Source organism: Mauremys reevesii, linkage group 2, assembly GCF_016161935.1.
Source record: "Mauremys reevesii isolate NIE-2019 linkage group 2, ASM1616193v1, whole genome shotgun sequence".
NCBI classification, from domain to species: domain Eukaryota; kingdom Metazoa; phylum Chordata; order Testudines; family Geoemydidae; genus Mauremys; species Mauremys reevesii.
In genome coordinates this window covers 255,454,606-255,466,635 of record NC_052624.1, presented here as the reverse complement: position 1 = coordinate 255,466,635, position 12,030 = coordinate 255,454,606, and the positions used below count along the sequence as shown (strand labels likewise).

Here is a 12,030-nt window from a genome sequence, read left to right as displayed (position 1 = left end):
AATGAAATTCACATTTAATAATATAAAAAAAGTTCACTGCTTTTGTACAGCTCTAGTAGTCCCCTTCTCAGGATAAAGAACACCATTTGTGATAGCACATAGTTTGCGGATTGTTAATATGTTTATTTCTGCTAACCAAGCATGTCACTGCCCCATGTGATATTGCTTCCCTATCCACTTCCTGCTAAACTAATGATATTTAGAAGAGTCAAAATTCAATTCTATTTTTTTTACAAGCAGATAATTCTAAAAAAGCAGATAATTTACAAGCAGATAATTTAGCAATGACCTTCCAGAGTTTGTGGAGACCAAGGCAGCCAGCTGCTGTAGGAGGTGCATTTGGGCTGAATAAGGCTCCTTTGGTTGTTTTTGTTTGTTTGTTTGTTTGTTTGTTTGTTTTTCCCCAATATATAGAGGTTCAATGCTCAAGGGTGCCAGGTGCCTCCTATTGGGTGGAGGATGCTTAGCACTTCGCAGGAGGCAGCTTGCAGGCTTGGTCTATGTATAACAGATTGCTCACAGTACTTGTATGTGATAACAATTGTACCTCACTATAACAAGACTGCAAATTGTTCAGTATCATCAGCTATGAGAAACATTTCAGTGTTGCAGAGTTTTTATTAGGGTTGAACTGAGAGGAAATGGCTCTCATTCTCTAATGAACCACACATCTAGTTTACACTCCTGGAGGGTTCCACAAGTATCTGGTGTTTAGATCCCGTGACATCAATGTGTTTAGAGGGTCGTACCCATCCCAAGTTATGCAGTACATGGTGACATACTCCCAACAGAATAAAGCCAAAGTATTTCAATGAGTCAAAATCCATGGAATTTCAGTTTCTTACATAATCCGCATTGGAGATAACTTGACCCTAAATATCTATACTCCTAATGCGTTCCAACCATGTTGGTACATACTGTTCTTACTGCTTTGTCTCTAAGAACAGTTTTCAAGGCGGTTTGTTTTCTACACATCCAGTGGATACTTTTTAAAACACATCCACATGTGCCAAGATAAAAAGGGCTGTAAAATTTAACACTGAGAGAAATGAAGGAATTGCTGTGAAATCCAAACCTTTACAGCTAGCTTTATTGCATTCATTTTAGTATTAACCAGACACCTCAAAAAAACAGCAGCTCTTACCTTTATAAACTTTTTGGAGACTTTAAGCATTTTTGCCCTTTCACTGCAACCCTCCCTCCCCTAAATTGAAAAAAAAACTGTATTGTGATATCTAGAATGAGAAAGCATGTTCCTAGATTCAGTATTGCAAATAAACATTTTGCACTCCCACGCATCTTGGAAACATTTAGTAGCTTAGCCCTCTGACCCTCTGGGGTATTTCACAAAAACAGAATTGAGAAAGACTGAAAATGTCTTTGTCACTGTGGTACAAATATAACGACGACATGCATGTTTTAGGAATTATGTGAAGTATGGTACATTTTTTTGTAGTTTTCACAGGGCACTTTACCATTGTCATTCACTATATTGCTGCCAAAAATCATGCTGAAGATATTAAATTTATGAACAAAAATCTCTTGTCCTGAGTCACTAAGGTTTTCTTTGTTCTTTATCTCTGACCAGTAGGTTAACATGCCGAGAAATTACAAATATGTCTTAGAACAAATATCTTATTTTAATTCTTGCTAAGCTCCAAACTGGATTTCCTCAGTCTTAGATATGGCAGTGTGGTTTTCAATGTTGTCGTGTTTTCACTCCCACTATAAAGTAATTCTGAAAGGGTACAAGAAAGTTGCAGTGAGACTATTTTTAGAATATTATATGCACTGCAGTACAAGCTTTCTATTTTACAGACCACTTTCCACCATAAATCAGAATCATTTTTATGCATGCATAACAGAAACGTTGTTGCTTTTGGATTTTTTCTAAAACTTTTAATAGATTTGGTACTTTATAAGGTGTTCCTACTAGGAAAGCTTCTGAGAACCTTAATAAAAAAAAAGTACAACTAGGAAAAAAAATTCCTTTAGCAATATGGCCCCAAACCAAATCTTAGAGCCAATCTAAAAATCATTAACTCGTCATCCTTAAATAACCCCTCTGACAAACTCACAAACTGAAAATAAAATAAAAATGTCTTAAGTCTCACCAAGAAGGATGACACTGGCAAACCCTGGTGTATTTAAGGCCTGATCCTGCTCACAATGAATCTGTGGAAAAACTCCTGTTGACTTCAGCAGGGTCTGGATCATAGAGAAGGAAGCATTCCAAAATTGCAGACCTTTAACAAAGATGATCCCACCTGCACTGCTTTCTGGAATGTATCAGGGGACGGCAAGTAGCTCCAATCCTACTTTTTTCATGTGCTGTCCCTTTAAACCCAGACCCTTTTAATATCACTGTGTCCTACAGTAAAGGAATGTCTTGTTATTGGAACTCAGTGCCATTCAAATTAATCTACAGGACAGGAAATCCCCTGGTAGTAAGGGGGAATTTTAAAGGGCCAAGACTGAATATGACAAAATGCTAGTCCGACAGTTATGGATTCTGAAGTCCAGCCACTGAACAGTACTGCCTGGACACCACCAGCGTACGTGTTCCCACAGTCTTCTCTACAGCTGCACCGGTGTGTTTTAACATTATCCTACTGGGGCCATCTCAGAGGAAGAGAGGATAGTTCAGTCTCCTTCCCTGTTCTGTTTTTCCACAGATTCAAATAGTTCTCTCTGAACTGGATGCCTGTTTTACTGTGGTGTAAATGTCAGATGCAATCTAGTTTTCAGTATATAGGTGTCCAGATTATAACAACGACTGTCATTAACTGGAAACCTTGTGGGCATGTTTGGGAGAGAAAATGCTGACTGAATATCTTCAGCACAAATTTTCAGCAGCATGGGAAATGTAGTCTTGCCAGGGAGCCTGACACATAGAGAATGAAGACATCAGACATTCAAATTGCAGTTCCCAATAAGAAATTTTAGGGTTTTCAACTAAAACTTTACAGTTGTCAGGTGTTTGTTTTTTTGAGAAAGAGTCAAAAGTAGACATCCTTCATGGAAATTTTCTTTTTGTTGAAAATCCAGTTTTCCATAAACAAAAAAAATGTTTCAACAGAAAGAAATTGACCAGCCCTATTTCATGCCCATGTGGATGAATTGACAATAACAGACTTGGACTTCAGTGAACTATGACTCTCTAGTACCAATGTATAGTTCTAGGCCAATAACTGAGATTTTAAAGAGGGATGCACTGCATTGCTGTGTACTTGGGCTCACTTTCCTGCCTTTTAGCTGAGAGAGTTTGCCTCTCTTTTTAGAGAGAAATATGCATATGGAATGTTGTTGATATAGAAAAGATTATGCAAGCTATCCCTATTGAACTAAAGGCATCCAGTTCAGAGAGAACTATTTGTAACTTTTCATCCACTGCCCTGGTTTTTGTTTTAATTAAGAAAAATATTCTTTAGCTGATTTATTTAGCTCATGTTAAAGGGAGAAATGCACCAGACTGCATAAGAAAAACCTCTCCTAACTGTGTGGAGAAATAAACAAGTAGATGAATGATGAGTGTGCGGTAATATGTCGCAGCTCTGTTCAGTGCTGTTCTGAAAATGAATACTTGGACTTGTTAGAGAAAATCTGAAAATGAAGGGCCGTATTCTGAATGAAATTACATCAGTATAAATCTGGAAAATGTATTAATTTGAGTAGAGATTCTCTGTGTTTACGCCAGTATAATTCAGATTGGAACAGATGCAGTGTGGAAACTCCAGGATGAGAAGCAATGAATATCATCTTTCTGGCATCTTCTTCTTATGAATATGTCCCTTTTAATACTTCATTCCAATCACAAAGCCATGCACGTTTTGCCTCTCTGTTTCCCCACTGCAAAAATGTTGACAAAAAAACCTAATGTGGGTGAGGCTTTCAAGCCAGATACTATGATAAAGATGAAAAGAATCACTTGTGCAGAATGATTCTCCCAACTAACTGTCCCTTTTAGCACTCACAAAGATTCTTATTCTTGTTTTTCAGCTTTTTATCTTCCTTTAGCAAAATGTTTGCCCAATCGAGATAATAATCCCTTAAAATAATCTGGTTCCTCGAAGCAAGTAACTAAGTATTTTCCTATTTACTTGATTTTCACACCATGCGAGGTCAAAGTTAAACCATTTACACACGACAATTCAGAACAATTAAATAATGTACATTAAATACAACATGTGGGAGGCATGAACACATCTGCTAATTCTGGTGATTTGAAATCACAATAATAATTTTAAAGATTTTAACCTGGTACAAAGAATAGACAGTTATAGCCACATTTTGACGTTAAATATGATAGGGAAAAGATGAGATTGATTGTGTCTCAGATTTAAAAATAACAATTTACTCATATTTTCTAATTTAATTAAAATACAAGAGGTGAAATATTCCTCCCAATGAAGTCAATGGCAAAACTCCCAATGACTTCCATGGGGTCAGAATTTCATTTTAGGGTTTGCCAATTTAATTCCAGGTTTTTAAAAAGAAATAATGCTCATGCCCCACTCTCAATGCATGTGCATTCTGCAATTCTTGTTAGTTTTAATTGAAGTTCTGAACTCACAAAGAAATTGTATCCTTATTGTCCTATATTCAGTTTATGATTTTTATAATAGCCACAATATTTTACACTTATATAGAGCAGTTTGCCATCTAAGATCTCCACACATTTTACAAACATGAATGAATGAAGTTTCACATTCCCCCTGTCAAGTAAAGTATTTTATTACTCCCCATTTTCCAGCCAGAAAAACTGTGGCATTCAGAGGTTAGCTGTCTTGTCCAAGTCACACACACAATCCATAGTGCAGCCAGGAATAAACTTTAGATCATTGGAGTCCATTTTTGGGATCTTAACTGTAAAGTGCATTTTCTGTCCCTTTTAGCATTTAAAATCTTTGCCTATCCTGAAACTATCTTATTGTGTAACAACTCATTGCTTACTATCACTGTGTAGTACATTCAGAATCATCGCCATCAGGATTAATCTTTAAGCTTTTAAAATGGAAGGCAAAACCTGGAACTTGTTGACAATATTTTACAATATGCTGTATAATTTATTATAAGCAATGAAATTATTCTCAGCTGTGGTTAAATGTGGTGACAGATAAAATATAAAGTATTTGCAACCTCACACAAATCACACTTACAACTTCTCCAAATGATTCATAAAATTAAGAGACTCACTGTAATTTAACCAAAAAGATGTATAGTGTAGCTCTATTTTTTTAATCAGCTCAGGGGGAAAATTACACAGTTCAGCTGCATTTTTAAAGCAACTTTTAATTTTTCTTTTAATTTGTACTGGTTTTGGTTTGGGACAATTTAAAGAAGATCCCATCAAGTCAAAAAGCGTGAAATCTGTGCGGTGAAAAACAATATAGAGCATGATTTTCAGAGACGTTTCTGTGACTTCAACTGAACTGTTGGGTCTTCCGCGCTTCTGAAAATCAGGAGCATAGGCTTCAATTTTCAAATGTTACTAGTGATTTTTGTATGTCCTACCTTAAATGGCTTAAAGGAGGCTGGCCATCAGAAGGTAGGTGCAAGCAGTTTCTGAAAATAAGGCCCTTAAAAGACTCTCAGGTTGGGTACCCAAAAATAAAGGCACGCAAAATCATAAGTCCCTTTTGAAACCTTAGAGCATCATGCAAATCTTGCAACTATGTAGTTTTATTGCTTGGTTCTCAATTTTTAAAAAATGTATAGGTGTCTGAAAAACTGTTTTAAAAATTAATATGGAACATAATTGTCAGGATCTATACCCCCTCTACTGCACAGTGCAAAGTGGGGCAGTAAACACAGCCTAATTGTGGAGACCGGGCCAGGAAGTTTTTGTAGAGCACAATAGTGGCTACCCTAAAGCCTCCACAAGACTGAATTCACACATTGTCTTTTGCCTGCTTCCCGTCTTTGGTGAGAGGATTGAAGCAAGCATTGGGCAGGGACTGTAAACTTTGCACAGTTTGCGGATCTACTGACAGATCTCTCTGGTCCTAGAGTCCAGCATCAGGAGATATTTCCTGGTCCTCCACTTCTCAAATTGGAGAAAGTCCAGAGAAGAGCAACAAAAATGGTTAAGGGTCTAGAAAACATAACCTGTGAGGAAAGATTGAAAAAATTGGGTTTTATTTAGTCGGGAGAAGAGAAGACTGAGAGGGGACATAACAGTTTTCAAGTACATAAAATGTTGTTACAAGGAGGAGGGTGAACATTTTTTCTCTTTACCCTCTGAGGATAGAACAAGAAGAAACGGGCTTAAATTGCAGCAAGGAAGGTTTAGGTTGGACATTAGGAAACAATTCCTAGCTGTGGGTGGTTAAGTACTGGAACAAATTGCCAAGGGAGGGTGTGGAATCTCCATTACAGGAGATTTTTAAGAATAGGTTGGACAAACTCCTGTCAGGAATGGTCTAGTTATCACTTAGTCCTACTTGAGTGCAGGGGACTAGACTACATGACCTACTGAGGTCCAGTCCTGCACTTCTATGATTCTCTTCTTATGGCATGGGAACCATTTTGCCATTACCATCCCTGCTCATCCTTGCCCAAAGGTTCCCCCACCCCTGCCCAAAAGGTACAGGCATGCAGAGATCATTACTATGGCTTGAAGCTACAGTAACTCCCCATGAATATATGATCTGATATTTACGTGGTCCCCAGGGGAGTTGCCTTGGAGAGTAGCTGCTCCCCTGGCCATACCCCTGCATAGCCCATCTTAACCTGTAGTCCTGCAAAGGAGAGACCTCTATGGACTCAGGGTCAAGGAGGGGAATGCTGCAGAGAAGCTGCCCTCCATTACATGCTCTCTGCCTCAGTTACTCCTACTTCTGCTGAAGGGGAGAGGTGAGCTCATGGGGATTTTCAACAAAAAATAAAACACAACCAAAATGGATTATTTGGACCAAATGCATCCTGGTGCAATTCTTATAAAGTCCACAGAGTTACGCCAGGGATGAATCTGGTACATAATGTTTAAAAAAGACAAAAATATGTTATGGGACTTAACTCCAGGCACGCTGTGGCCCAAATTCCTCAACATTATTCCACTAAACACTATTGCCTGCTTAATAAAAACAAAAAATAACTTTGTTCTAGGAAAGAAATAATAGTGTGGAAAGTTAATCTATTTTTGTTTCATTTGTAAGGGTATCTGAGGAGGGCAGAAATTCCCCCAAAGTCCTCATTAAATGCATCATAGTTAGTGTGTTTTTAGATGGTTAAGGGGAAACTATGTATTTCTGTAAACAGTTACTGTGTACATCTTTCTAAATTAAACATGTTTATTATATCGTGCTCAGTTTCAGCAGATTCTTTAAATGTGTCCATGTGTATTCTATTATAGCAAATACATAAGTGTTTTAATGAGGACAATGTCTCTAATGAACTACAGCTCAATTTACAATATTTTGACAGTGACTTCTGGTTTGGGGGGAAAAAGAAGTTTGCTTCACTAGACCAACACATTGTCACATGCCATGAAAGCAAATGAACCATGTAAACGCAAATTACCTCAACTTCAGAACACGATGCTAAACTGTATTGAGCTTCAGCAGACCCTTGGAAAAGACATGGCCCAACCGATGTGTAGAAAACATGTCAAACTGATCCTAATAAAGAGAAAGAGAAGCAAGTTCCAAATAGCAATGTTTTTCTCAAAGAAATGTTAAAAACTTTTCAGCCATCAGTAAAAAAATAGGTCTTTTTCTTCAATGTCTCAAGGTTTTCTGTAGCGAGAGTCCTGAATCTGTCCCTATTATTCAATAACTGTGTTCATTTTGCTTGCTCAATGGGATGCTAACCCCAGAGTCATTGTGAACAATTTCACAGCGAGAGCCGAAGTATGCTTTTGTCTTGGTTTAAATTGTCACTAAAATCAGTGTTTTCTTTTGGTTTTTTTCCACAGTTTACTATTTGCAATGACCCTGCTCCATGTTACCCATGAATCAGTGTGTCCAATTTAACATTCTGTGATTTGGCAGGATTCTCATGCCTTGAGATCAGTCCCAGAGTTATTACTGGGATGAGGATTCCACTGTACACAGGAAAGTCCCTCACACTTAGGAAAGACCTTCTGAATTTGTAATGGTTTTGTTAGCACAGTTTGCTAACCAATATAATACAAATGTCCCCAACTCTCCTTTGGGGGGACCTAAAACTGGTGAGACGAGTGATGGATTTGTCCTACCTTTGTCATGCCAGGAAAATCCCTTTGGCTTAGGCTAGCCCTTTTATAGGCTTATATGGCTGCCCCACTATCCATGTCTAAACTTCCTCACCCTAACAATATTGGCGTGTTCTCCAGTCATAATTTATTATGTCATTTACCTGAAGCTTATTGGCATATATGTCAATTGGTTATAATAGCATTTTTTTCAGTTGAACATCTGCTGATGTTCTTATCTTAAAAGATACAAAACTAGCATCAGCTGATATTTTGGGGTTACCCATCAGCAGTTTAACCATACTGTTTGTTACAACATTCTGTCTTGTGACATCTTGTGATGTGGGCCACTCTTGGTTAGTTGCTTATGCTCCTTTTAGGCTTTAGGCTTCAATTACTTTGGTTAAGTTATTGTCCTACAAGCTTTAAGACCTGTAGGCTTTTGTCTGGCTGCCTTAACTCACATCTGCATCCAGGGGTGAAAGTAAAGCCAAAGACTTACTGGTACGGGGTCCAGCTCTGGCCCCCAGAAGGGGTGGGGCCTCGGGTGAAAAGGGCAGGGCTGAGGATCAGCGTCTCCCAGCCAGCCCTTTCACGCTGCCTGGCCCACGCCACCCTGGGCTCCAGCGGTGGCAGCAGCCAAAGCAGGGCCGCCCAGAGGATTCAGGGGGCCTGGGGCAAAGCAATTTCGGGGGCCCTTCCATAAAAAAAAATTACAATACTATATTCTTGTGGGTGCCCCTGCGGGGCCCGGTGCAAATTGCCCCATTTGCTCCACACCCCCCCCCGCCCCATGGGTGGCCCTGGGAAAAATAAACCTTCTGCATCTCGGCACAAATCCAGTTTTGAGAAAACTTCTTTACAAGGTATCACTGATTCTCAGCATCAGCTAGTGCTAAAAGGCACTAAAGCTCATTAAAAGGGTTGGACAAATATGTGCCGTCAAAACTGTTTCTGGATCGAAAACTCGGGGTTTTTAAAAAGCAGAAAAAAATCACGGACAACGTCTGCTTTCCTTCAAAATTTGTTGTGGTCTTTTTAATTGAAAAGCTGAAATTAGTCTGCCATAACCTGAATATGGTTTGGGGTTTCAGAAGTGTGGGGCCAAATATCTGCTGCTTGCTGTGTTTGATTGTTTAAAGAAACAATAAAAAAATTCTGCTTAAAAAAAAATCCAAAACTTTTTGAACCACCTCAGCTTGTGACCAAACGCCTGAGCCCATCCAGTCAGAGATTTTTCCAGGTTTCTGATACTCTGCTGGCTTCCTTGACTCATATCTGTCTCCATAACTTTGGGTTCATTTAGGTTAGAATATAAGAACAGCCATGCTGGGTCAAACCAAAGGTCCATCCAGCCCAGTATCCTATCTACCGACAATGGCCAATGCCGAGTGCCCCAGAGGGAGTAAACCTAACAGGTAATGATCAAGTGATCTCTCTCCTGCCATCCATATCCACTCTGACAAATAGAGGCTAGGGACACCATTCCTTACCCATCCTGGCTATTAGCCATTAATGGACTTAACCTCCATGCATTTATGTGTTTCCTAGAGACTGGCTCCATGGTGTCCCTCACAAACTGGAGACGGTTACTGTGGGTTTGTCTTTAGTATAGCTTATGTACATACTTCATGAGCTGAGCATTTGAGCTTGTTCCAAATCTGGGATGAGCCTATGTTGTGAAAACTGAAATGCTCAAAATAGCACATGCATGTGAATGGACATAGGGTGTTAAAATTAAATTACCCCAGAGGTTCTCAAACTGGGGGTCGGGACCGCTCAGGGGGTCATGAGGTTATTACTGGGGGACGTGAGCTGTCAGCCTCCACCTCAAACCCTGCTTTGCCTCCAGCATTTATAATAGTGTTAAATATATAAAAAAGTGTTTTTAATTTAAACCTGTGTCACACTCACAGGTTTGCTATGTGAAAGGGGTCACCAGGACAAAAGTTTGAGAACCACTGAATTAACCCCTCTGGAGCCTCAGGAAATGTGTGTGGGGGGGTCTCCCTTGGTAGGGTTGGGAAGGAGGTAGGTTGTGTAGGATATTGCTCTTCTCCTGTGATCCCTCCCCCATGGCTCTATCACGGTTAATCTAAAGCGGCTAATTTTAAATGAAGCTACCCTCCCCTGACATGAATCTCCCTATGGCACTGAAATTAAATGTAGACTATAATTTGGCATTTGAGAAGTGAAAGGGATGGTAGCCCTAATGGAAAAGCTAACAGCTTGGCTCTTCTGCAAGCCTCAAACTGCTGAATGAGCTTTAGGGTGGGGAAGGCTGTGCCTCCCAAACAGCCTAGCCCTGCCACCTATCCGACCCCCACCCACTTCCTGCCCCCCGACTGCCCATTCCCCTTAGAATCCCCAACCCATCCTGCTCCTTGTCTCCTCACCGTCCCCCAGAGACCCTCCACCACCACCCCAGGACTCCACCACTGCTCCTGTCCCCTGACTGCCCCAACCCCATCACCCCCTCGCTGAGTCCTGACAGACCCCCCCGGAACACCCACGATCCAATCCTCCCATTCCCTGTCCCCTGACCGCCCCCCACCTCTGCCCCCTCCCTGTCCCCGGGAGTCGCTGCCCCTTAGCCAACCCCCCCAGCCCTGGCCCCTTACCCCGGGCTCCCCCCTCACCCGGAGCCTCAGCGCATCCAGGAGCTTCGCTCGACAGAGGCAGCGTGTCTCCGGCGAGGCCTGAGCCCCTCCCTGCTCAGAGCCGCGTGGTCAGGGGGCGGGGCTGGGAGCTCCACACGGAGCTCAGCTCCCTCCGCTGAGCCTGGAGCTCCCATCCCCGCCCCCTCACCACACGGCTCTGAGCGGGGCGGGGCTCAGGGGCCCCGCCGAAGACACGCTGCAGCTGTCCGGGATGCTGCTGGATGGGCTGAGGCTCCGGGAGGAGACGGGGCTGTGGGGCCGGGGAGGGAGCCTCAGCCATGCTCGTGGGGGCCCCTGCGGAGCCCGGGGCCTGGGGCAAACTGACCCACTTGCCCCGCCCCCGCATCCCCCCCGGGCGGCCCTGAGCCAAAGTCCCGGGCCTTTTAAAATCGCTGGCCCTGGGGCAGCTGTTCCTTTTTCCCCCACCCCCGTTGGCAGTCCTGCCGGGTTCATACTGGCAGGGTCGCCAACAGGAGAGTGCAAAAGAGGCAGAGACATTAAAGTCAGCTGGGTACAGGCTGGTACTGGTGGGCACTTTTTACCGGTAGACCGTACCGCCTTACTTTCACCCCTGCCTGCATCCTACCTAGCAAATACTTATACCTATGGCTGCATTCAGCAGCACCCAGGGGACTGAAAATGGCCATAAAGGGGCATCTGGTGAATTCTATTGAATAGAGGCACCCCCAGCTGGTGTAGAAACAGCACAATACTGCAGGTGATGGAGAGATCATAGAATCATAGCATATTAGGGTTGGAAGAGACCTCAGGAGGTCATCTAGTCCAATCCCCTGCAGGACCAACACCAACTAAATCATCCCAGCTAGGGCTTTGTCAAACTAGGCCTTAAAAATCTCTACGGATGGGGATTCCACCACCTCCCTTAGGTAACGCATTCCAGTGCTTCACCACCCTCCTAGTGAAATTGTGTTTCCTAATATCCAACCTATATCTCCCTCACTGAAACTTGAGATCATTGTTCCTTGTTCTGTCATCTGCCAACACTGAGAACAGCCTAGCTCCATCCTCTTTGGACCTCCCCCTTTCAGGTAGTTGAAGGCTGCTATCAAATCCCCACTCACTCTTCTCTTCTGCAGACTAAATAATCCTAGTTCCCTCATCTTCTCCTCGTAAGTCATATGCCCCAGCCCCCTAATCATTTTTGTTGCCCTCCACTGGACTCTCTGCAATTTTTCC

The 12,030-nt window shown here is 42.0% G+C and overlaps 1 protein-coding gene and 1 long non-coding RNA gene across 4 annotated transcripts in view; one reads left to right on the top strand and one right to left on the bottom strand.

Moving 5' to 3' along the window:
- ANGPT1 (angiopoietin 1) overlaps nucleotides 1-12,030 on the top strand; it is a 275,560-nt gene that overhangs the window by 84,634 nt on the left and 178,896 nt on the right. The gene's annotated exons all lie outside the window — the stretch shown is intronic.
- On the bottom strand, nucleotides 1,678-10,844 carry LOC120398676. Its single transcript, XR_005594624.1, has 3 exons — nucleotides 10,813-10,844; nucleotides 7,522-7,619; nucleotides 1,678-1,738 (listed from the first exon to the last, which is right to left on the bottom strand). It is a non-coding gene; the product is annotated as an uncharacterized LOC120398676 (long non-coding RNA).